This window comes from Sapajus apella, unplaced genomic scaffold (assembly GCF_009761245.1).
Source record: "Sapajus apella isolate SASKATOON/1434 unplaced genomic scaffold, GSC_monkey_1.0 scaffold14, whole genome shotgun sequence".
In the NCBI taxonomy this organism is placed as follows: domain Eukaryota; kingdom Metazoa; phylum Chordata; class Mammalia; order Primates; family Cebidae; genus Sapajus; species Sapajus apella.
The window spans coordinates 25,537,367-25,560,074 of record NW_022436954.1 but is presented as its reverse complement, the minus strand read 5'-3'; positions in this window follow the sequence as shown (position 1 = coordinate 25,560,074).

Below are 22,708 nucleotides of genomic sequence, written 5' to 3'. Positions count from 1 at the left end.
CTATAAAATTCAGCTGCCTTGGAGACAGAATGCCCATGTCCATTAGCATTAAAAAGTCCAATAAAACTTTTCATACTCTCCCATTGAATTCCTAAAAGTCCCTCCTCTAAGTTGATATATAAGTATAAACCTTTATTTATTGTACATGAACATGTAAATAAATCTTGTTTTTTCTTTTGTTGCTTTGTTTATTATCAGTTAATTTGCAGACCCCAATCACCAGACCCAAGTAGAAAAAACAAAGCCTTTTTCTCATTACAGCATTTTCTGTATGTTTTGGCTTTGTTAGTGCAACAATAGAAAGGGTAAATCAATTGTAATTCTGCCATACGATTTATTATCTTTGCTATGTATGCAAAGATAGCTGAGTTTTATTTACTATATTCATTACAGATTGTCAGAGTTGAAAGAAACCATTCCCCTCTTTATGCCAAAGAGGAAATAAAACTATGGCAGTTTTAAGTGATGTTTTCAATGTTGAATGACTGAATTAGAAGAGCTGTAATAAAAACTGAGTTCTTCTAGCTCAGACAAGTGTAACTAGTGGTTCAATCCAGCAACTAGATCAGATTCGGGTAAATGGAAGTGTGAGTGTGCTGAGGACAGCCAGCTTCTTCAGTAGATCACCATTTCCATTTTTACAGTGAAGGCATTGTTGGGGTTCAGAAAATGACCCTCAAAGCATGGTGCTTTAGCAGGCTAAGTACCTTGAACTGAAGGACATTGAAAGAGCCTCAGAAGCAGTTAAGTGCTCTCTGACCTTCTTCCATCCTCTTTTCTTCTTCCTCCATTTCTCCTCTGAAACAAGTTATCAAAGCTAGAATTCTTCTTCACCAAGGTGGACCATAGAAAATAGAACTCCTCTCCTCCAAGCAAGCCATAAAACCTAGAAATGTCACTCTCTGACTCTCTCCCTTTTCTCTTGAAGACACTCATGTGGCAGGTATCCTGCCGCGTACCTTGAGGAAGGAATGAGACAAAGACCAAGAAGAATTTGAACAAACAGGTTTTGCTGGGTTCCCCTCTCAGTTTATTACCATTAGATCATACTCCTTTCACCTAATTATACTTCTAACATCACTCTACACTATATGGAAACTAAGCATAAAAATATGCAGCCTCCTCCTGTGCCACATAAAACTTTAGTTAAATGAATTTGTTATGCTTTTTCTTGCTGACCTAACTTTTGTCATAAGGGCATCAGCCATGTACCTTGCAATGGGTGAGGAAAAGATACTACCTTTTAGCCCCTACAGCATAAAGTAAATTCATTGCCCCTATTGATGATAAAGTTTTTCAACCAAAAGGGACATATGCTCTTCGTAAATGGAAACTGCACTATATTACTATATTACCTTTTTTTTTTTTTTTTAGATCTCTGTATACTTGGTGTGGTCCCAGAATATAGGCTAATTTTGGAAATAGGAGGTATAGTAGGTACATTTTACACCCACTTTAAAGAGAATTTTGTACCAATTAAAAAATATTTTGCATGAATTATTTATAATGGCTTCTGGGGCGAATTTTTATTCACTTATTCCTTTTCGCTTTGTTCAAGTAACACATTTTAAATAAGCTCGTGAAGCTAATCTAGCCAGCCTCCTTGTGATAGAATGCTTGTAATTCATCATGCTAGGATGTTAGTTGGCATGAAGAGCCATGTACGAGTAATTATCATACCAACTTTGTTTATCCTGTTGGTTTATTTGACCCATCCCAAATAAATTACTGTATTATAGTTGCTTCAAAAGGGACAACTAAAAGGCCCTTCTGCGCTAGATAAAACAAATTGTTGCTAACATACTTGAGAGATCTTGGGCCCATGTCTTTTCCTCTTACATTAGGATCTTATTACAAGTTATTTTATTTTTTCCCGTACTATAACATTTTATTCAAACTTCCCTAAGATTAAGCTGGCATGTTTGGGAAAAGGAATTGACTAAATGCCAAGTAGGATTCCGACGTGAGTTTTATGGAGTAAGGCTATATAGAAATCTGTGCATGAACAGATTGGCTACAAAATATACAAAGCAACCCAGTAACACGCCACGTCAATGTTACTGCTTTTCATAGTCCCTGAATCAATGACTTTTAGCATCCTAATGATTCATTCTGTCCAGTGGTTTAGTTTGACAACATTGTCAATGCAATCATTAAGAGTACTGAAATGCTGGATCAAGCGCTCTATTTTCTTCCTTTGGGTTTTATAAATGAAACTCATATTGCTCTCCGCTATTGATATAATTTGCTTTCTGAAGGAAGCTGATTCTTATTTGATAAGCATGCTCCATATCAGAAAAGCAAGAGGATACTAAGAAATTATTACTAGTATTGAAAAAAGAAAAAAAAAATAAAACTAAATGAACACGGTTGTTTTGTTTTTATTTTTATTTATTTGTTTGTTTGGCTAGCTAGGGTCTGATATGTTTCCCAGGCTGGTCTCAAACTCCTGACTTCAAGTGATTCACCTGCCTGTGTCTCCCAAAGTTCTGGAATTATAGGCATGAGCCACTCTGTCTGGCCTAGATATTTTTTCTTATTGAAAAAACAAGAAAGAAAGAAAAAGAAATCTATCAACAAATAAAAGAAGTATTTTCTCTCTTCTACTTTTCTCTTAGACATTAAAATAATTACAGAATATTAGTAAGGAAGATGATGAACTTGTATGTGGAAAATGCACTGAAAAGAGAATAGCCTGTTTAATCATCTGCAAATCTCCAATTTATCAGCTTTAGAAAAGTCCTGGGAAAACCACTAAATGGATTGTCATTGGGGATGTCTGTAATTTACCACAGTTTTCTGTATGCCTTCTTCCTGGTATCATTTTAACCAATAAATGGTTGCTAAAGTGTTCTTTGCCAAAGAAAGATGGGCTCAAACAAAAGAAGAGTCCACTGAAATCTACAGAATGTCTTACTTGCAGACCAGATCCTCTCCGTTAGGTAACAGGATCACTGAACTTTTAGTATTGTACCCTATTTTTCTCCTTGACTCCTGTTGATTAATACTAGGGTGTGGGCAAATATCTCCTCACATAGAGTAGGCTATATTATTTTTCCAAAGTATTTGCTGCTTTTCCTGGGGAAGGATCAAACTCCCCTCCTCATTGGTTAACGAAATGGGAGTGGCAGTTTTTAGCACCAGGGTATGGGTCATCAAGTTCTGCCGCAATACTAGGGATGTCCCAGTTAGAGGCTGCTCTATCAGCATCAGATCTCAGATGGACATAAAATTTCCATAGGGAATTTTATTTTGTTATAAGTTATTGAGATTTAAGGAGATTTGTTACCACAGCATAACCTAGCTTCTGCTGATGTAAACCAAAAATAAAATCCTAAGTCTTCCCAACAGACTGCATGGACTCCCTCTCGGTCAAAGATACGCCAAAGAAGCCTAAAAAATTAAATTCTCAGTCATGACCATGACAGGAAGAGTGGTCAGACATGCTTCACTTTCATCCCTCCCTTTTGGAGTTTAGGCACAGCTGACCAGTATTAAGGCTAAAATAGAGATTATAAGACTGACTAAACAGATTCTTTGTGGCGATAAGATACCAAATTGTAAACAGACCCAAGGCCATGCAAGGTAAGGATTGTCACAGCCTACAAACCATACAATCTCATTAAACAGGCTTTTAAATTTCACGCAGTATAATGTAGCTTACTTTCAAACCTGACTCTGGTATACCATCACATGACAGATAGCAGATCCTGGAGGAAATAAAAATATTTTACCCCAAAATGTATTTCTTTGACATGTTTTGAAATGGATTTGCCAAGCTGTCTTTTGTGGGGGACATTTGTATCTTTAGAGAATCTCCATTCATGCAGCCAGGCTTTCCCTTCCTAGGCCTTTACTGGATCTAGGAGAGATTAACTGAGAGTCTGACACCTATAAAGATCTGAAGAAAGTCCAGATGTGGTGTGACTCGTGACTGTCATCTCAGCACTTTGCAAAGCTGATGTGGGAGGATCACTTGCGTCCAGGAGTTCAAGACCAGCCTGGGCAACAGAGTGAGACTCTGTATCTACAAAATAATAATAATAATAAATGAAACTGTGCAAAGAGACATTTCCCACCTATTCTCTCTGAGGGTTGCTACATATGAGGCTTCTTCTATGTAAAAAGAATTGTGGTCTCCACAACCTGTTTATTTGTTTATTTATTTTTGAGGCAGGCTTTTACTATATGGCCTAGGGTGGAGGGCTGTAGCAAGATCACACCTCACTATAGCCTCAGCTACCCATGCTCAAGCAGTTCTCCTGCCTCAGCCTCCCAAGTAGCTGGGACTATAGGCACATGCTACCATGTCCAACTAATTTTTTTTTTCTAATTTGTAGAGATGAGGTCTTGCTTGTTGCCCAGGCTATTTTTGAACATCTAGGTTCAAGAGATCCTCTCGCCTCAGCCCCACAAAGTGCTGGGATTATAGGTGTGAACACCACATCTGGCTAACCTGCTTATCTAACTCCAGGATTCCTTTCTACTGACTTTACATCTTTAGACAGTAGCTTAACTCCCTTAAACAATCTATCAACAAAAGAATCCCTGAAACCCTCCTATGCCTTTTATGTCCTCTTTTTGGGCCAAACCAATGTATGCCTTCCATGTACTGATCTATGTCTTTGCCTCTAATTCTGTCTCCCTATAATGCATAAAACCAAACTGTAACCCAACCACACTTCTCAAGTCCTCTTGCGACTGTTCCCCAGACCATGGTCACTCATACTGGCTCAGAATGAGCCACTTCAAAACATTTTGCAGAGTTTAGTTTTTCTGTTAACATCGATACATTGTCTCTCATGGAGAATTAGGAGAAATAAAGGCAAACTATTATTTAACAGTGACTACTATATGCCAGGCAATTTGTGTATGGCAATTCGATAAATTATCAGTAGAAGAACTACTTAAGTAATATGCATAACTGAGATTGGAATAAAGTCGGATCCAGAATAAATATTTTCCCTTCTTCAGGTTTCTAAATTCAGCCAAAGATTAGTTCTTTTTTCCCTGAAGCAAAAATGACTAAATGACTATTTGCCTTATGGTTTTTCAGTTATTTATTTTTATTCTATGCAAAGGCCTGTGGGTATCTTTGATTAGGTTAGTTATATTTATTTGAGTAAGGGTAGAAGGAAGAAAAGCAAAATGTATTTCCTTGGCAGAGTGTGTTTATTCTTCTTAGATATGGTTTGGAGTCGAAGTATCAGGATTTCTAGATGAACATAAAAAATATTTACAAGATACATAAAAGAGGCAACCACACAGCATAAATATTAGTGAACTGTGAATGAAGCTCTCAATGGCAAGGTGTGAGAAGAAGTTTTGCTGCTCATAATGTGATAGCCTAACAGACTCCATCTTAGATGTAAGCCTGACAAATTCCATCTTAGCCTCTCCCTCCCACCATTTCTCCCTTGGGTGCACAGCTGAGTCATGCTGCACCCAGCACCTTGTAACCATTGTAACCACATCCTGTTTGGGGAGTCTACCTGCCATTGTGAATAACCTATCCCCCTTGGTGATTGGAAAGTACCCCCTGCCACCCCCCTTAGTAACCAACAATCCTGGGAACCTCTTGCCTCCTGGTTACCAGCTTCCTCCTACTAACTTTCTTGTTCTGCTTTTGTAAAATTCTGCTTTGCCACCTCCCTTCTCTAAACAAGGCATAAAAAGGAATCAAGCCCCTTCTTTGGGGCCGAGAGAATTTTGAGCATTAGCTGTCTCTTGGTTGCTGGCAATAAAGGACTCTTGATTCAATCTCAGAGCATGGCACTTTTCCTTACAACTTGCTCTGTTACAACAACAATAATAGGAACATATTTATTAGACTCTCAACAGGAGCCCAAGTCTAAGAAGTTTCAAATGCGATTGAAGCCAGTCCAAGGTTAGTGGAAATACCTGGAGACACTTCCTGAGAAACTATGTTAGCTTTATAATAACTAAAGGGAAGCATTTATGGCCCTGCCCTGGGGTCACTAACTTCATCTCAGTGAGACTAGTTCATTAGGGTGATTCTTCTCTGTGTCACAGAAGAAATCTTGATTATAAGTGTCAGAAATCCAATCTCTAAGTTGACCTAAAAAGGAAAGTCATTGATCATTTACCACGAAAAATCATTTAATTTTAAATGGTGCAATTATTTCACAGAAACATGCAAGGGTAAGATTTTGGCAAAGGCTAGATTCAGGAGATACAAGTCACTGGGGAGTCCTATCTGTTTTTTTCCCTCCAGTCTTTTTGTCTTTGTTCTGGTTTCCTTCCCAAATAAGCTCTCACCGGGGTTGGGACAGATGGCCACTAACAACTCCAAACATAAATCAGCTATAGAATCTGAGATTCCAGGGCTGGGCGTGGTGGCTCATGCTTATAATCCCAGCACTTTGGGAGGCTGAGGCAGGCAGATCATGGGGTCAGGAGATTGAGAACATTCTGGCTAACATGATGAAACCCTGTCTGTACTAAAAACACAAAAAATTAGATGGGCATGGTGGCCTGTGCCTGTAGTCCCAGCTGCTCAGGAGGCTGGGTCAGAAAAATCGCTTGAACCCGAGAGATGGAGGTTGCAGCCAGCCAAGATCGTGCCACTGCACTACAGCCTGGGTATCAGAGGGAGACTCAGTCTCAAAAAATAATAATAATTGGAGATTCCAGAGAAGACACTATCCCTTTGCCAAAATAGGCAAAGTCATTGGAGAGCCTCTGATTATGTCATCTTGGGTCATGTTGTTACAGGTAATGAGGCATAAGTGGGGCAGGAGAGGGCTCACCCCAACCCCCATCACCCACTAAGGATGTTGGGTGATGGTTCAGTTATTATCGCATTGCCTCTTTAAAAATGATAATTCAGCAGTACCAAGGAGAGGCCATTTCCTAATGGGCCACACCTGTTACCATCAAACTGTTAACCAAATTTAGACCCCAGGGACAGGCGACTTCCTGGCATACTTGTTAAGAGACAAAAATGGTGAAGTATGATCTTCCGGCTGTGGAGGAACCCTCCACTGGAAAGGGCACAGGGTAAGGAAAGCACTGTGAATGCAGGAAGCCGGAAGCTCACCCAAAGGGAAGAATCACGGAAAGAGACAAGCCTAGAAAAGTCTTAGGATCCCAGTTAAATGGGGCACTCAACCTTCTCTCTTTAACCTTCATGTGCCCACTTAGGTCTCTCTCAAGCGAATTTTTCTGTCTTCCTGTTCTAAAGCATTTAAAAATAAACTTCAATTTTTTCTCTGGGACTTGCCTTGATCTCTTTTTCTGTTTTATGCCCCTCAGTCAAATTCTTTCTTCTAAGGAGGCAAGGACTTAGTTGCTATGGACCCACTGGGATAGGCTGACAGTAACTTGGGATAACTCAGGTCTCTTACACTGATAACAATGTGCTAAGCACTGTGCCTTGAGGATGGGCTGCCCTTATTGTGCAGGTTGGTATGGGTCCCCCCAAAGGAAACCCTGCCTTCAAGCCTGAAAACAGCCTGAAGGCTGAAAAACCAGACTGCTGGTCCTGGATGAAGCCTGCCCTTTTCCCAAGTGATTCTTTCTGAATAATGCCCCCCTGCACACTGGTACAACACGGTAGAGCCTAGAGAAGTTTGTGCCATTGGCAGTGGTCAGGAACCTGGCCTCTCCTGTTCCTTTGTGGTGACCTGCGATTCAGTCTGTGAGGCGGGAAACCTGCTAGCAGGACTCTCTTGGTTTTCCGAGAGTTGTTTTTCCTTTTCACCCAATAAATTCCATTTTCTTCACCCTTCTATGTGACTGCGAGTCTAATCTTTCCCATTTGTGCGACAAGAGCTGAGTTTTAGCTGAACTAAGGAGAAAGTTCTGCAACAGCATCATGTGCTACACTTTTGGAATGTGAGAGGGGAGAGTCTCAGCCAAACCATATGGAGTGGGTCTCCCATGGAAAGAAGGATGCTGTTACTGGAGGAAGGGAGGAAGGAAGATAAGTTGGGAAGACAATAACAGTAGCTATGTGAGAACATTATTCCTGTCCTCTTTGGTCAGGAAATCCGGTGGCCAGATATAGTTTGACTTTGGAGTTCAAGTCTTCAGCAGTAGCATGGGGAGTCTAGCCATTTAAGCATGAGCCTTGTTGGCTGTTTCCATCTGTAATATCATAATCTATTGCTTACCTTGTTAAGGGAACACATTACATCCAAAGCTTTGATAATGTTTCAAAGAGGAAAATACAGGGATAGAACTTACTAGAAAATTTACTAGACAGTTGCAAGATAAGGTATATCTTTTAATACCAGCCTTGCTGGGTAGATGACAAATAGGGCTGCGTAAGAATCATGGTATTACAGTTTAGGATTGGCAAAAGCTGCAAGACAAGGATTTTGAGGCAAGGGGTTCGGAAGAGTCTTAAGGCATAACTTCATGCTTTTTAGTGCAGAGTTGGTAGGTATTTCAGGAAGGTTTTGTAATGAGCAATTGAGTTATTTGCCTGGGCAAGAGACTCACATAATAGTAAACTTGTACTAATGAAGACAGTGGAATAATGGTAATATTTATGTAGACAGTAAACTCTGTGAGGGAAGGTAATTTTGTTCTTTAGTGTCTAACCTATGTATAGAAATAAATGGCTTTAGTTCTCAACATCTTTTGTCCTAGAAAAATGACAAACTAGTACAGTGATATAAAAATGATTTTTAAATTATTTAAAATGGTAAACATTCATTTAAGATAAAATGTACTTTGACTAACTTTCCTAACAGATGTTAAAATGAAAATATAAGAAGATATTATAAAAAAGGAAAAAAAATCATAAGTGGGGCAGGAGAGGTCTCACCCCAACCCCTAAAAAGAAACGTTTAAGGAGAAAACATGTTTAAAGCTTCAGTAAATAAATATGTTTTCTATCATTATTTACTCAGCAATTTTAAACAAAGATTATTTTAATATTAAGGATAGCATTAACATTTATATACTCTTTATTACTGGAAAGAAATGTTCTGAACTCACTTAGATTTTCCTCCTTGTTTTGAGGAGGCCTCTCTGCTTGCTGCTCTTATCTTTCTGAAGCAGCTTCTCTCCTGGAGCTCTACTCCTTGCTATTATTGAATATACCCTTCATTTTTGTTTTTGATTTTTTCCTGACAATCCTCTGCTCTTTGAGGTTGAAGGTATGAGCCTATCTCTCCTCTTCCCTACTATTTATTTTTACTCCAACTAAAAGCATATGATACACCTTGATTTAGGTGACCAGAAATTTTCTTAAAGGGTCCAAAAACTTAGGATTGCAATATTTTGCTTTTGCTTATGAATTTCTTTACGTGTATGCTATATTTTCAGGCTCTGAGAGTAGGAGTGTGTTGATGAGTAGATCACAAATGTTTATACATATAAATTGCACTGTAGGTTTTCAGATAATCCAGATATGTAACTTATGTAAATTACATAAACTTGCAAATAGAGGTAGCTTTGGTGCAAATGAATTGATTCTAACAATGTTTTGACTAGCTTTTCTGTTACGGGAGCCACCTGTTGTCCTTCTGTCATAGATCTACGTACCTCTACATATATTTTTTTTTTCTCTGCTATGCATTTCTCAGGCTCTAGGTCCTCCTATTCAGGCACTAACACGTTAGCATTACCTCATTGCTATGACAGCAGCGGGTCAGCATTATCAAGGAATAGGGTACTTCCTTCTGTGGGTAGGGCAATTTTTCACTGATGTGAAATTTCAGTTGTAACAGATGCATTATGTCTATGTCTTCCAGCCTGGGAAACAGAGTGGGAGCCTCCTCAAAATTATTTATATCTATATATAATTTTCTCACTCTGTCTCCCAGGCTGGAAGGCATTGGTACAATCATAGCTGAATGCAGATTCAAACTCCTGGGCTCAAGCAATCCTCTTGCCTCAGCCTCCCAAGTAGCTGGAACTGCAGGTATGCTTCACCTTGCTCAGCTTGGAAAATTAAAATGTAGCAACCACCCAGAATGTTTCTGGTGCTTTCCCACGTTTTAAAAAGTGCGGCTACCCTCCCTCCCAGAGGGTTATCCATACTCAGAAGGCAATACTGTTCTCACACTGAAGTAAACAACATGGCAACTTTTGACCCACGAGAGGGAAAAAGTCTGTAGTATGTAAATATCTCATTTAGAAGTCACAGAGGGACATTTGAGCAGTTTAGGCACCTCAAGTGTTATTTAGAGTATACTTATTGCTCAAATGAAATTTCTTCTTCCCGGGGTAAGATGCATTAGAATTCACATGAGCTCCCCGGTCACACGCATGCAGGCACAAATGCACGTGCCCATCCACGCACACACACGGAGTGAGAGAGAACTCAGAAAAACCTACCAGCTCTGCTTAAAACTGCTTTCCGCAAACAAAACAATGACAAAATCAGATGTTAAGAGAGCTTGTGAAAGCTAAATTGCATCTTGACAAAGTTTAACAGGTGAGAAAGACTTTATTTAAAGCTATTGCAATAGGAAAGAGGGGCCAGAAACCAGCACATGAGCTCAACTCTACTGAAAGAAAATGCTGGAGAGCTTTTAAGAGCTGGAGAGGCGGTGCGGAAACATAGGCCTTCTGTGTTTGCTAATTGGCCTTCCCCATAGGAAAAAACTTGCTCATATTTTCAAGGCAGGAGGTAGTTTTACAGCGTGGAGCAAGACACTCACCTTCTCTTGAAGACTGGGAGATAGGACTGCTATTTTCCTTGAAGATTAATGACACTTCAAAGAGAGGGTTCTCAGGTTCTTGAGAAAGGAATTTCCAGGGCTGTAAAACTGGCAAGAGACTGGAGAAGATTTGCATATACTTTAAAGGGGCAGAGAAAGAATTTACAATGTCAAGTTTTCTCAAAGTAAATGCTTTAAGGAAAGAGACATTAGGGTCCTAGAGACAGGAAGATGCTTGTTTAAATTTTATAAAGCTGAGGAAAAGGTTAATGACATATGTCAGGGAGGGTACTTCCTATATCCATCTGGAAGCTTCTTCACAGAAGAAAGGATATCTGCCTTAACATTATTTTGAATATAATATGGAATAATTCACACACACACACACACACACACACATATATATATATATAAGGCAGGCTGATGTCTATGGAGGTTGAGTTGAAGTTACTAGGATAGCTATTGCACCAACATTTTGTACCCATTAGCCATTCATTCTCTTGAGTTAACTTTTACTTTTACCTGTGGTTCTTTTCTGATAAACAAACATATTTGGACAAACATAGACATATTTGAATATGTTTACATGTTTTTGTATTTATTTGAATAAATACACAGGTGTCATTGGTATCTTGGGGGATTGGTTCCAGAACACTCCATGATTACCAAAAGTTATGGATACTCAAGTCTCTTATATAAAATGGCACAGTAATTTGGAAATAACCTATGAGCATACTTCTGTATACATAAATCATCTCTAGATTACTTATAATATCTAATAAAATGTAAATGTTATGTAAATAGTTGTCATACTATATTGTTTAGGGAATATAACAAGACAAAGGTCTATACAGGTTCAGTACCAATGCAACCATTGTTTTTTTAAAGAAAAAAAAATATTTTGGGCTGGGCGCAGTGGATCACACCTGTAATCCCAGCACTTTGGGAAGCTGAGGTGTGCAGAGCACCTGAGGTCAGGAGTTCCAGACCAGCCTCTACTAAAAATACAAAACTTAGCTGGGTGTGGTGGTGGGTGCCTGTAATCCCAGCTACTCAGGAGGCTGAGGCTAGAGAATCACTTGAACTCAGGAGGCAGAGGTTGCAGTGAGCCAAGATCACACCACTAGACTCCAGCCTAGGTGACAAGAGCAACATTCTTTCTTAACAAAACAAATTTTGGATCCACATTTGGTTGAATTCACAAATGTAGAACATAAGGGTACATAAGGTCAGTTATTTATTTATACACACACACACACACACACACACACTTATTCGAATAGATATTTAAATCAAAATGGCCTTCTAGACTTTAGCGCCTAGACTATAAAGAAGGTTAAAGCGGCACAGGAGAAAGGGGAAATAATATTTGTTACACTTTTATTCTGAATCGTGCAAAGTATTGAGCTCTGAACTGTTATGTATTTAATCATCACAATAGTGCTATGAAGAAACTAAGGTGGTCTTCTTTGAAAATGTAAGTGAACCCAGAAACTTGAGATCACTTAATAAGAGCACACAGCTAGTCCCCGATGGAGCTGAGATTCTAAAACAAGACGGGGAAGAGTCAGATTCCTCCATTTTAAAACATTTTTGATTGCTAACAGCTTGAGGCACCACCTTTTCTATCTTTCCCTTTTATCTCACATCTAAATAAGTCCATAGAAAAGTGGAATCAAATCCTGCAATCGTCTGCCCTCAAGCAGGAGCCCTCACCCTCCTTATTCCAGTCCCAATCCCTAACCACAGTCAAGACCGGAGACATTTGCCTCTCTCTTTCCTCAAGCTGCCCCCTGACACCAGCTTGGGTGCCTACCCTGCTCTATTGAAAAAGTCCCATCATGTGATAACAAACCTTTTATATCCCCTAAGTGATGTATGATGCTATTATCTTGACGTGGTTATCAATTTTAGGTGTGGGGTCGATCCTTCCCTGTGTCGGCAGGATAATTACCAAACAAAGGCAATGCAAAGTAATAAGCAAAGGCAGGGGCTCTTTAAACACAGGTCAGCACTTTGGGATACTTCAGTAGTCAAAACTCCCTATGTGTCATTAGCCGCATGACTCTTTTCATGCCTTAAACGGAACCCAGGCATAAAAAGTAGGGGGAGAAAAGCTCATTCAAAAGAGAAATTTAAACACAAATTGCACTGCTTATGTTTGAATTTTGATTCATTTTCCTTTCCATGCGCTTTTGGTTTTACAATTAGAAACTGCAGTCATATGGATAATTTGAATCAAAGTAAACTTTATTACAATAAAGGACTATAATTTATGGCCTGTTTGTGTCTTTTCTGTTCTAATGTTATGAATATAATGGAATTTAGGAAAATAGAGGGCCTATTGCTGAGCTAGAAGACACATGCCATGTTGCAATAGTAAAGGTGGAAGATCTCATGCATCTTTTGACAATTTTTTTCAAAGAATTGTCCCCGAGGATAGTGAACATCTGTTTCGCTTAGCTTTCTTTTTCCAATTCTCTTATAAGAAGTGATTTTCCTCTGACGAAGCTATTCCATAAGTTTCAACAGAGCTAAGTTCCTTAACTTCACAAAATTTTTTCCAGACACAGAGATGGTCATGAAGCCTGGGCTTGGAGTATGAAAATACTTTATCCTCCTGAACCTAACAGTAGGCTTAGAGATGGGCACATGGCTCAATTCAGGCGACCGAGTCTCCTAGCCAGGAATCTTCTATCAGAGCCCTTGAAATGATGGCATCTCTTATTGTGGTTGCTAAGTGGCTAGGATATACCAACAGGGCTGTCAGAGGTGATTGTTTTTATTCCCTGAAGGTAAATTTACTGAGTGACAGAAAAAGACACAAGGCCTCAAAATATAATTCTTGAATCCAGTCTTCTTTGGAAGTTTCAGTTACATAACCCGATGGATTCTTCTTTTCTTCCTCAACTATTCTGGATTGAATTGAGTTTCTTTTACTTTTGATCAAAAGTCTAAACTTGGGCCAAGCACAGTGGCTCATGCCCATAACACTTGCATTTTGGAAGGCTGAGAAGGGAGAACTCTTTGAGCCCAGGCTTTTGAGGCTAGTCCAGACAACACAGTGAGACGCCATCTCTACAAAAAAATTAAAAATAAGTGGGGTGTGGTGGTGCATGCCTGCAGCCCCCTGCTACTCCAGAGACTGAATCAGGAGGATCTCTTGAGCCCAGGAGGTTGAGGCTGCAGTGAGCCATGATCACGCCACTGCACTCCAGCCTCAGCAAGAGTCACATCCTGTCTGATAAACAAACAAACAAATGAAAACATTCTAAACTCTACATGTGCTCATACACTGTGGAGAAAAAAGCACGAGGTAATGTGACTGCATAATTTATAGTCCACGCCAGAACATTTATGCAAGTTAAAACAGACAGTATTCAAAGTACACAGTGCAACAGTTACATGGAACTGTTCTAGCTCAACTAAAACATACAGTAACCTCAGTAACTGAGGTTGTACTATACCATACTACATAATTTCTAAACCTCACAAAAACTTCTTCCATGTCCATGGTTTTTTTTTAACATATACTTTGTGTGTAAGAAAACAGCTTATAAAAATAACAGCCACTGAAGATTGTGTCTAGTCCTTTACCTGGAGTAATAAACAAATATCATCTGTCCAGGTAGGGGATCCTGGGTGAAGAAGGGGCAGATAAGCAGCTGGGGTGGTGTATATGTGATCATGGTGGCATGCACTTTGCTTTGGCCTGACTGACAATACTTCCTTGTTTCTTTCTCATCACAGAATGTTTCTTTGCTCCATGTGTGGCGATGTGCCACACAAAATAAATATAATGTTCTAAGGCAATCATAACAAATTAATTCCCCTTTTGTAGTGAATTATCTTTAGAAAGCTTTTCACCCACTTATGCCCACTGGGATGTAAGGAGAAGTCTACTGATAAATCCTAGCCAGGCTTTTCTTTCTTGAGAGAGGTACAAAAAGATGTATTGTTTTGCCTCTGCACCCCTTTCCAAATGAAATTCCTGCTTTGGGTTATTGCATTAAGACATTAGGAGTGAAACTGTGACAGCAATTTGGCGTCATCCATGAGGCAATCAGACTGAGGATCGGAATCGGCATACTGAGGATGGTGCTGTGGAAGCATGGGAAGTTTGGCGCCTTAATGATGTTGCTAAGTTGTAGACTCATCCCTGAGATGCCTACATTTAGATTTCTTGTTAAATGAACAAGTTGAGTTTTATGCGTTAAGCCATTGTCAGGGAGGTGGTCTGTTACTTTCACCTGAACGTATCCTAATCAACACAGAAGGCACAAATTCAATATCAGGCTATCAATGTTCCATGTTATGGTCCTATGCCACTCATGGGAAAGTTCTACAGACAATTTTCACAGGAAGTCCTATAATAAAAAATAGGACCCCTGTGTTTATTAAGAAAGCTAGAGCTGTCTAGACAGACTTCCTATTGCCTCCTAAGAAAATCTCTCGGCTGGGCGCGGTGGCTCAAGCCTGTAATCCCAGCACTTTGGGAGGCTGAGGTGGGTGGATCACGGGTCAAGAGATCGAGACCATCCTGGTCAACATGGTGAAACCCTGTCTCTACTAAAAATACAAAAATTAGCTGGCCATGATGACGTGCGCCTGTAGTCCCAGCTACTCGGGAGGCTGAGGCAGGAGAATTGCCTGAACCCAGGAGGCGGAGGTTGCAGTGAGCCGAGATTGCACCACTGCACCTCAGCCTGGCACCTGGCGACAGACTGAGACTGTGTCTCAAAAAAAAAAAAAAAAAAAGAAAATCTCTCTCTGTCTCCTCTTTCCTCCCTCCCTCTTTCCCTCCCTTTCCCTCTTCCTCTTTTTACCCCATTCCTCCTCTCCTGCTTCCTCTTTCTTTCCTATCTGCTACACCAAATCATTCCTGAAGTGTCGATGTGAAAAAAAGTTAATAAAAGTTTATGAGAAAGCCACCAATACCCACTTTTTGTGACTTTAGAATCACTTCTGAACCAGACAGAGTAACAAATACCACTAAAACAAAGGAGACTAATTAATCAATTGACTGTTCTAAAAGCCTATATAAGCCCTATATAACCTAGAGTCTGTCCTTGTCTCAGTGCTTGGGAGATAGCAATATTACCTTAGTGTATTGAACTTTCCACATATGACTGCCTCCAAACTTTTATTTCCAAGTATCCATCTTCTCCACTATTGGATGGTGATGGAATAAATATTGCAGTAGTTATTGGGAGGCTTGGGCTCTAGTCACAGCTTTGCTCCTAGTAACACATGCCACTCAAGATAATTTATTGAAGTCCTTAGGAGACTTCAGTTTCACAATCCGTAAAATGTGAAGTTCAAATAAGATAATTTAGATCTCTTATATTTTATATTCATGATTCGAAGAGATATCATCTCAGAAAAAATGCATTTCGCAACACAGCACCGTTGTGTTAAGAACAGTGGTAGGCTCGGCAATAGCACCCAAAGATATCCAAGGCCTAATCTCTGGGACTTGTGAATGTTGTCATATATAGCAATATGGACTTTGCATATGTGATTAAAAATCTTCAAATGAGGAGATTATCCTGGATTATCTGGGCGGTTACTAAATGTAATTACAAGGATCCTTATGAGAGAGAGGAGGATTTGACCACAGAAGAGAAGAACATGTGACCATGCTGCTGGCTTTGAAGATGGAAGAAGAGGCATGAGTTAAGGGAAGCAAAAAGGCACCTCTAGAAGCTCAAAAGGTAAGGAAAGGGATTCTCTTCTGAAACCTCAAACACAAAAACAAAAAAATCCACAGAGATTATAAAATGCAGAAACTTGGAAAAATTGACTTAATGAGTCACTGCCATTGACTGATGTAATCTGAAATACTTGAAATACTTGCAAAATATTGCTTCTTGTGTAACACATTGACACACTAGTGTCTGTTGTGGTATTTATTTTCCTGTGATGTAAATATAGGTAAATTCATTCTAAAAAGTTTCAGAAATCTTCCTTCTTTAATGCATTACTTAAAGTGCATTAAATAATGTTAAATATGAGATTTATTTCTAAAATGCTGACAGTTTTAGGAAATTGCTAGTCTGTCTTAGGCTGGATAGCATCTTGTCAAATTTGATGTTATCTGTTTGCTGACTTAGAGAGACAGAATATTCCTGTTCTGTCCCAATTTACAGAAAAACTAAATTAAACCATATAAAATTACTGTTTTTACAGGTCAAGAACTTTTTTAAGGCTGGCCTTTTCATAGGGTTTAATCTATTAAATGAATTTATTAATAAACTCAAAGAAACTGAATTGGGCCAATAACTTTAAAAAAATGAAATATAAAAAATAGGTAAATAATGGTATAGCCACTAGGTTATTGAGATTAATCAAGTAAGGAAATGACTTTTTAAGTCAAAACTATGTATACTATTGTCTTTGGTAAGCTTTTTCAATCTTCCTCAGTCATGGATTTGTTTCATTCTCTACAAGGAATTTGTACATGTTTGTTGAGTGGATGAATGTAACTATTTTATATGAATGAGTCACTGTCATGAATAATGAATTATGTATTAGTGGGTACTGCATTAGATGTGTACGAGAAATGAGCTTATTGTATAAACTATTAGGATTGAGCCAGTTGTAGCTATAGCATAATAGACATATTACTGGAACTAGAATAAGTCGCTCTGCATTTGAAGCCAAATCTGCTACATGTCTTAACTTCTTCCTCTGAAAAATGAGAAAATAATAACATTGACCACCTGGAACTGTTGTGATGCTCAAATAATATATGAGTAAAGGTATTTGTAAATTATAAAACATTAGAAGGTATCGTGGTATTTAGAAAGCAAAGACCCTCTGAGGAGTCACTATCTGTGCATGAACAGACTAAAATTTCTTCTAGGATATAAATTGGGTACCAATTAGGATTTTATAATAACTAGGTACGACCTGGGCACATTTTAGTGTTGTTTGACAAACAACTTGTCTCTGCATTGAGAAACGTTTTGTCTTTCCCAATTATAAACAGCTAGCCAGTATGAGTGATTTGTAGGAAAAAACAAGTCTGTTAAGAAACTAATTAGTAAAGTAAGAATAACTAGCCCAACAAGAGCACTTACAAAATAATAGCTGCATTCTTATTTTAAGGATGATTTAAAGTCTTCACTCCTCAGCTTCACCCAGACATCTTTGTTTCTAGGTATAAAATTTATTTCATTCAAGCATTTTCATAAGACTTTTTTTAAAAAATAAGCTAATGAATCAGATGATGTCAGAACATAAAACCCTAACTGATGTTATGGCTTCTGCATCAAGGATACCAGAAACATTACATTTCCACTGCACAAATACTATTATTCCTTTATTTTATTTAAGTTACATTTTTAAGAGCATTCTATTGCAATCAAAAATTACTTCATGTGTGTAATTTGTGTTATAGGAATTCATATTTTACCTTATTACTTCCGCATTATTGTATTCATTACAATTTTCCTTTAATAAAGGAACAGGTATATACATAGATGTTTCTAATATATATGGTCATTGCCTAGAAACAGACCAGCCTAGAGAACTATGAGAATGATTTGAGAGTGCAGGGATCTTCAGAGGGAACGTAAGACTTCATGGAAAGAGGACATGAAACTTGAGCTTGAATGATGAGTAGAAGTTACTCATGGGAGAGGGAAGAGAATGTGTCTGTGAGTAAAAGGTGACCAAAAGAAGTACAAGGTGTCCAAAAGAAGTACTAGGAGGAGGAAAGGACATAGACAAAGGCACAATAGCATGATACACCACTGAGTGTAAAAGTCGAATTATAAGAGGAGAAAAGTAGGAATGAAAGAAAACAGCTCTTATTCCTGCACCTCCTTCCAGATGGAGGACCACCCATTAGTGTAACACACTTGTCCTCCTGCCACCCACTTATATCTCTCCTGCGGTGGGTGGGTTTGATGTACCTGGGTTTGGAAGGTGAAACTAGAAATGTATATTTCTACCCTTTCTCACTTCTCTCCATTGGGAGCCAGCTTACCTGCAAGGTGTAGTTGCTCCCATTTGGTTTTCTCCATGTCTTACATTTACAGAGACAAGTTTTGCCCCTAAATCAAAGATGAGATTGGGTGATAGGGAAGTTAGATGCTGTTTTGAGGGGACAATTTAATTTATGATTGTTAGAATATATATTGGAGCACAACGCTTGGGAAATAATTTGGGAGGAGAATTTTGGGGAAGCAAAATATACACTCAAATGACTGTAAGTGGGGAACACCTCCCCTAGATGTAGGTCTTAGACTTCATTTGTTGTTTGTTGATTTGGAGCCTTGGAAGTTTACGTTAGCCCACAAGACTTGTTTTCATAGTTATGTGGTTGGCTGTTACTTCTTGCAAACTGGGAAAGGAACTTTGATTTTTGCCCTGAGTTACTTTAACCTCACTGCAACTTAATGGAAGCTTTGTCCACAGGCAACTAGCTCTTTCTTTAGAGGCAGTGCTACATGTACCCATTGAGAATTAGGCAAAGGGAAGCACACTTCGGCAATGTTGAGAAGTAACTCATGTTTTAGTGAAGGTATGGGACACCTTGGGGCTCAGCAAATATTTAGGGCCACTCGAGGCTCAGCAAACACATAAGCCTTTGAAACATTTAGCAGATGTTGGCCATTTAACTTAGCAAAAATGAAACCCTCTGGACAAAAATCTACATTGTCCATAAGGATATCTATAGGATCAGTGGTTGCTATTGTGAGAAGTGGCTTCATGAAGAGGTAGACAAGCCTGTCTTAATTGCTTTATGTTGCCATGAAGGAATTCCTGAGACTGGGTAAGGCTCATATGGCTTATAGTTGCGGACTGGAAGGTTGGGCACCTGGTAAAAGTCTGAGGTTGCTTCCACTTCTAATTGGAAGCAGAGGGGAGCCAGCATGTGCAGGGACCACACCACAAGTGGGAAATAGAGAAAGAAGGGAAAGATCCCAAGCGCTTTTTCAAAAAAATAAATAAATAGCCGGCTTAACAGGATCTAACAGACCAGAGCTCACTTACCCCACTGCAGGGAGGGCTTTAATCTATTCTTGAGAGATCTGCCGCCATGGCCTAAACATCTCACAGTAGAGCTCTACCTCTAGCATTGGTATCAAATTTCAATATGAAGTGTGGGGGAATGATACCAAATATAGCATTTTGCCCCGGTCCCTCAAAACTCATGTTTTTCTCATATAGCAGAATGCAATCACCCCTTCCTAATTGTCCCCAAAATTATTATTAACTTATTCCAATATCAACTCAAAAGTCCAAAGTCTCATCTGAGCCTCAAGGCAAGTTCCTTCTACCTATGAACCTGTAAAATCAAATAAGTTATTTATTTCCAAGTTATAATGGTGACAAAGGCAGTTGGTAAACATTCCTAGTGCAAAAGGGAGGAATAGAAGAAATAGGTTAAAAGACAGAAATAACAGGCCCTATGCAAGTCCAAAATCCATCAGGGCAGATATTAAGTCTATAAGCTCCAGAATAATCTCCTTTGTCTCAATGTCCCAGATCCTGGGCACACTGGTGCTAGGGGTGAACTCCCTAGGCCTCAGGCAGCCCTGGCCCTGTGGCTTTGAGAGGCACAGCAGAAGTGGCTGCTTTCACAGGTTTGGGTCTGGTGCCTCTGGCTTTTCTGGGCTGAAGTTGCATGCTGCTGGTGGATCCATAATTCTAGGATAACTCCAACATACCTGTTCCCACAGCTTCACTGTCCACTGCAGTGGCTCTACCCCAAGGCAGGTCTATGTTAACAAGCTTTCTGATACATCCTCTGAAATCCAAGTGGAAGACACCAGGCCTCTACCTCTCTGGTATTCTGGAGACTTACAGACTTAACATTACATGGATGCCACTAAGGCTCTATTGTGTGTGCTCTCTGGAGCAGTGGCCCAAGCGGTATTTGGGCCCCATTAGCTGCAGTTGGAACTGAAGCAGCTGGGTTGTGGGGATCAGCATCCTGAGACAATGCGGGGCAATAGCACTGCAGGCCCGTCTGTCCTCTTAGACATCCGGGCCTGCGAAGGGAATTTTTGCCTCAAAGATTTCTGAAATATCTTCAGGGCCTGTTCTCCATTGTCTTGACTGTTAGCACCTGGCTCCCTTTTAGTCGAGCTAATTTCTTTTTCAAGTGGTTGCTCTAGAGCATCCTTGGATATGTCTCTTACAAATGCTCTTTTCTTCTCTGCCGCATGGGCAGGCTGCGAATTTCTCAAACTTTCACACTGTGATTCCCTCTTAATTATAAATTCCACCTTTAGAATATCCCTTTGCTGTCATATCTGTTTGTAGGCTGTAAAAAAAATGTAGCTGCATTACTTCTTTAAGGCTTTGCTGCTTAGTAATTTCTACTACGAGATACCCTGGGTCATCACTCTTATGTTTGGTCTTCCACAAACCTCTAGGGCGTGGGACAATGCAGCTAAATGCTTTGCTGCTGTTTAATAAGGCTAAGCTTTTCTCTGGTTTCCAATAAATTCATCATTTCTATCTGAGGCCTCCTCAGCATGGCCTTTACTGTCTGTATTTCTATCTGCATCTTTGTTATAATTACTTAACCAATCTGTAAGAAGTTCCAAAGTTTTCTTCTTTTTGTCTCTTCTTCTCAACCATTTAAACACTTACAATAGCTGCCCAACACCCAGTTTCCAAGCTACTGCCACATTTTCAGGTACCTTTACAGCAACACTCCATTCCCCAGTACCAATTTTCTGGCCCAGTCCCTCCGTGTTGCTTCATAGGAATACCTGAGGCTGAGCGACTTATGAATAAGAAAGGTTTATTTGACTCACAATTCTGTTGGCTGAAACATCAGGCACCTATTGAGAGTTTCAGGATGCTTCCTGTCACAGTGGAAGGTGAAGGAGAGCTGGCATGTGCAGAGATCACATGGCAACAGAGGAAGCAAGAAATGGGCCATGTGCCAGCCTCTTTTTGACTATCAGCTCTCATGGGAACCAACAGAGCAAGAATCCCTTCACTGCCTCCCCACAGGGTGGGCATTCATCTATTCAGGAGGGATTTGCTCCACTGGGATCAAATTTCAACATAAAGTTTGCGAGGGCAATCAACTAAACTATAGCAAGGTCTATCTTAACAGGCTACTTGATCTCCACTATGGAGAAGATGTATCATCCCCTAGATAGACTAAATGATTGAGTCCAATTAGATAAGAGAGTAAAATGTGCAAGTTGTATTTCTTTTATTTATCGTATTCCTGAGGAGTTGGAATGGGTTATATATTTGGTTTATTTGAAAAGATATAATAAGCAAATACTTTCTTCTCTTTTGTTGGAGCAATCATGTATTCCATTTTGTGGTGAAGATTGTGCAGTACTGGTCCAGAGCGTTCATATTCCGCTTTATGATAGGGATAGTTCTTTTTTGTTGTTGTTTGTTGAGACAGACTGTCACTCCGTCACCAGGCGCCAGACTGGAATGCAATGGTGCGACCCCGGCTCACTGCAACCTCCGTCTCCCGGGTTCAAGCAATTCTCCCGCCTCAGCCTCCCGAGTAGCTGGGACTACAGGTACATGCCACCACACCCAGCTAATTTTTTTGTATTTTTAGTAGAGACGGGGTTTCGCCATGTTGGCCAGGATGCTCTCGATCTCTTGACCTCGTGATCTGCCCTCCTTGGCCTCCTAAAGTGTTGGGATTCCAGGCGTGAGCCACCACACACAGCCGATAGGGATAGTTCTTTACCGATTCAGGGTTGCCAGTAAGTCTGACTAATTCTGGTATTTGCTGTAAGAAATTCTTCTTCTCTTTAAATAAAAACATATGCTCCAGCCTAATATTTATCAATAATAAGATGTTTTTCTCCACAAATAGTGATTCCTTTGTATTAAATATAATTCGATTCAGAATTTAGACCTATGAGATGTATATTATTTATGGAATCCTTTCTACTATCCTACAAAAGTAGATAAAATCAGGGCACGGAGGTCTGGCTGGTACCTTGCTCATTAAATGCCTCTTTTCTGATATGAGGAACTTTAATGACAACTGTCTTCATATAAGTCAACTGTTTTCCAGAGATTCTTGATAATATATCCTCAAAAAGATTTTCTATTCCTTCCAG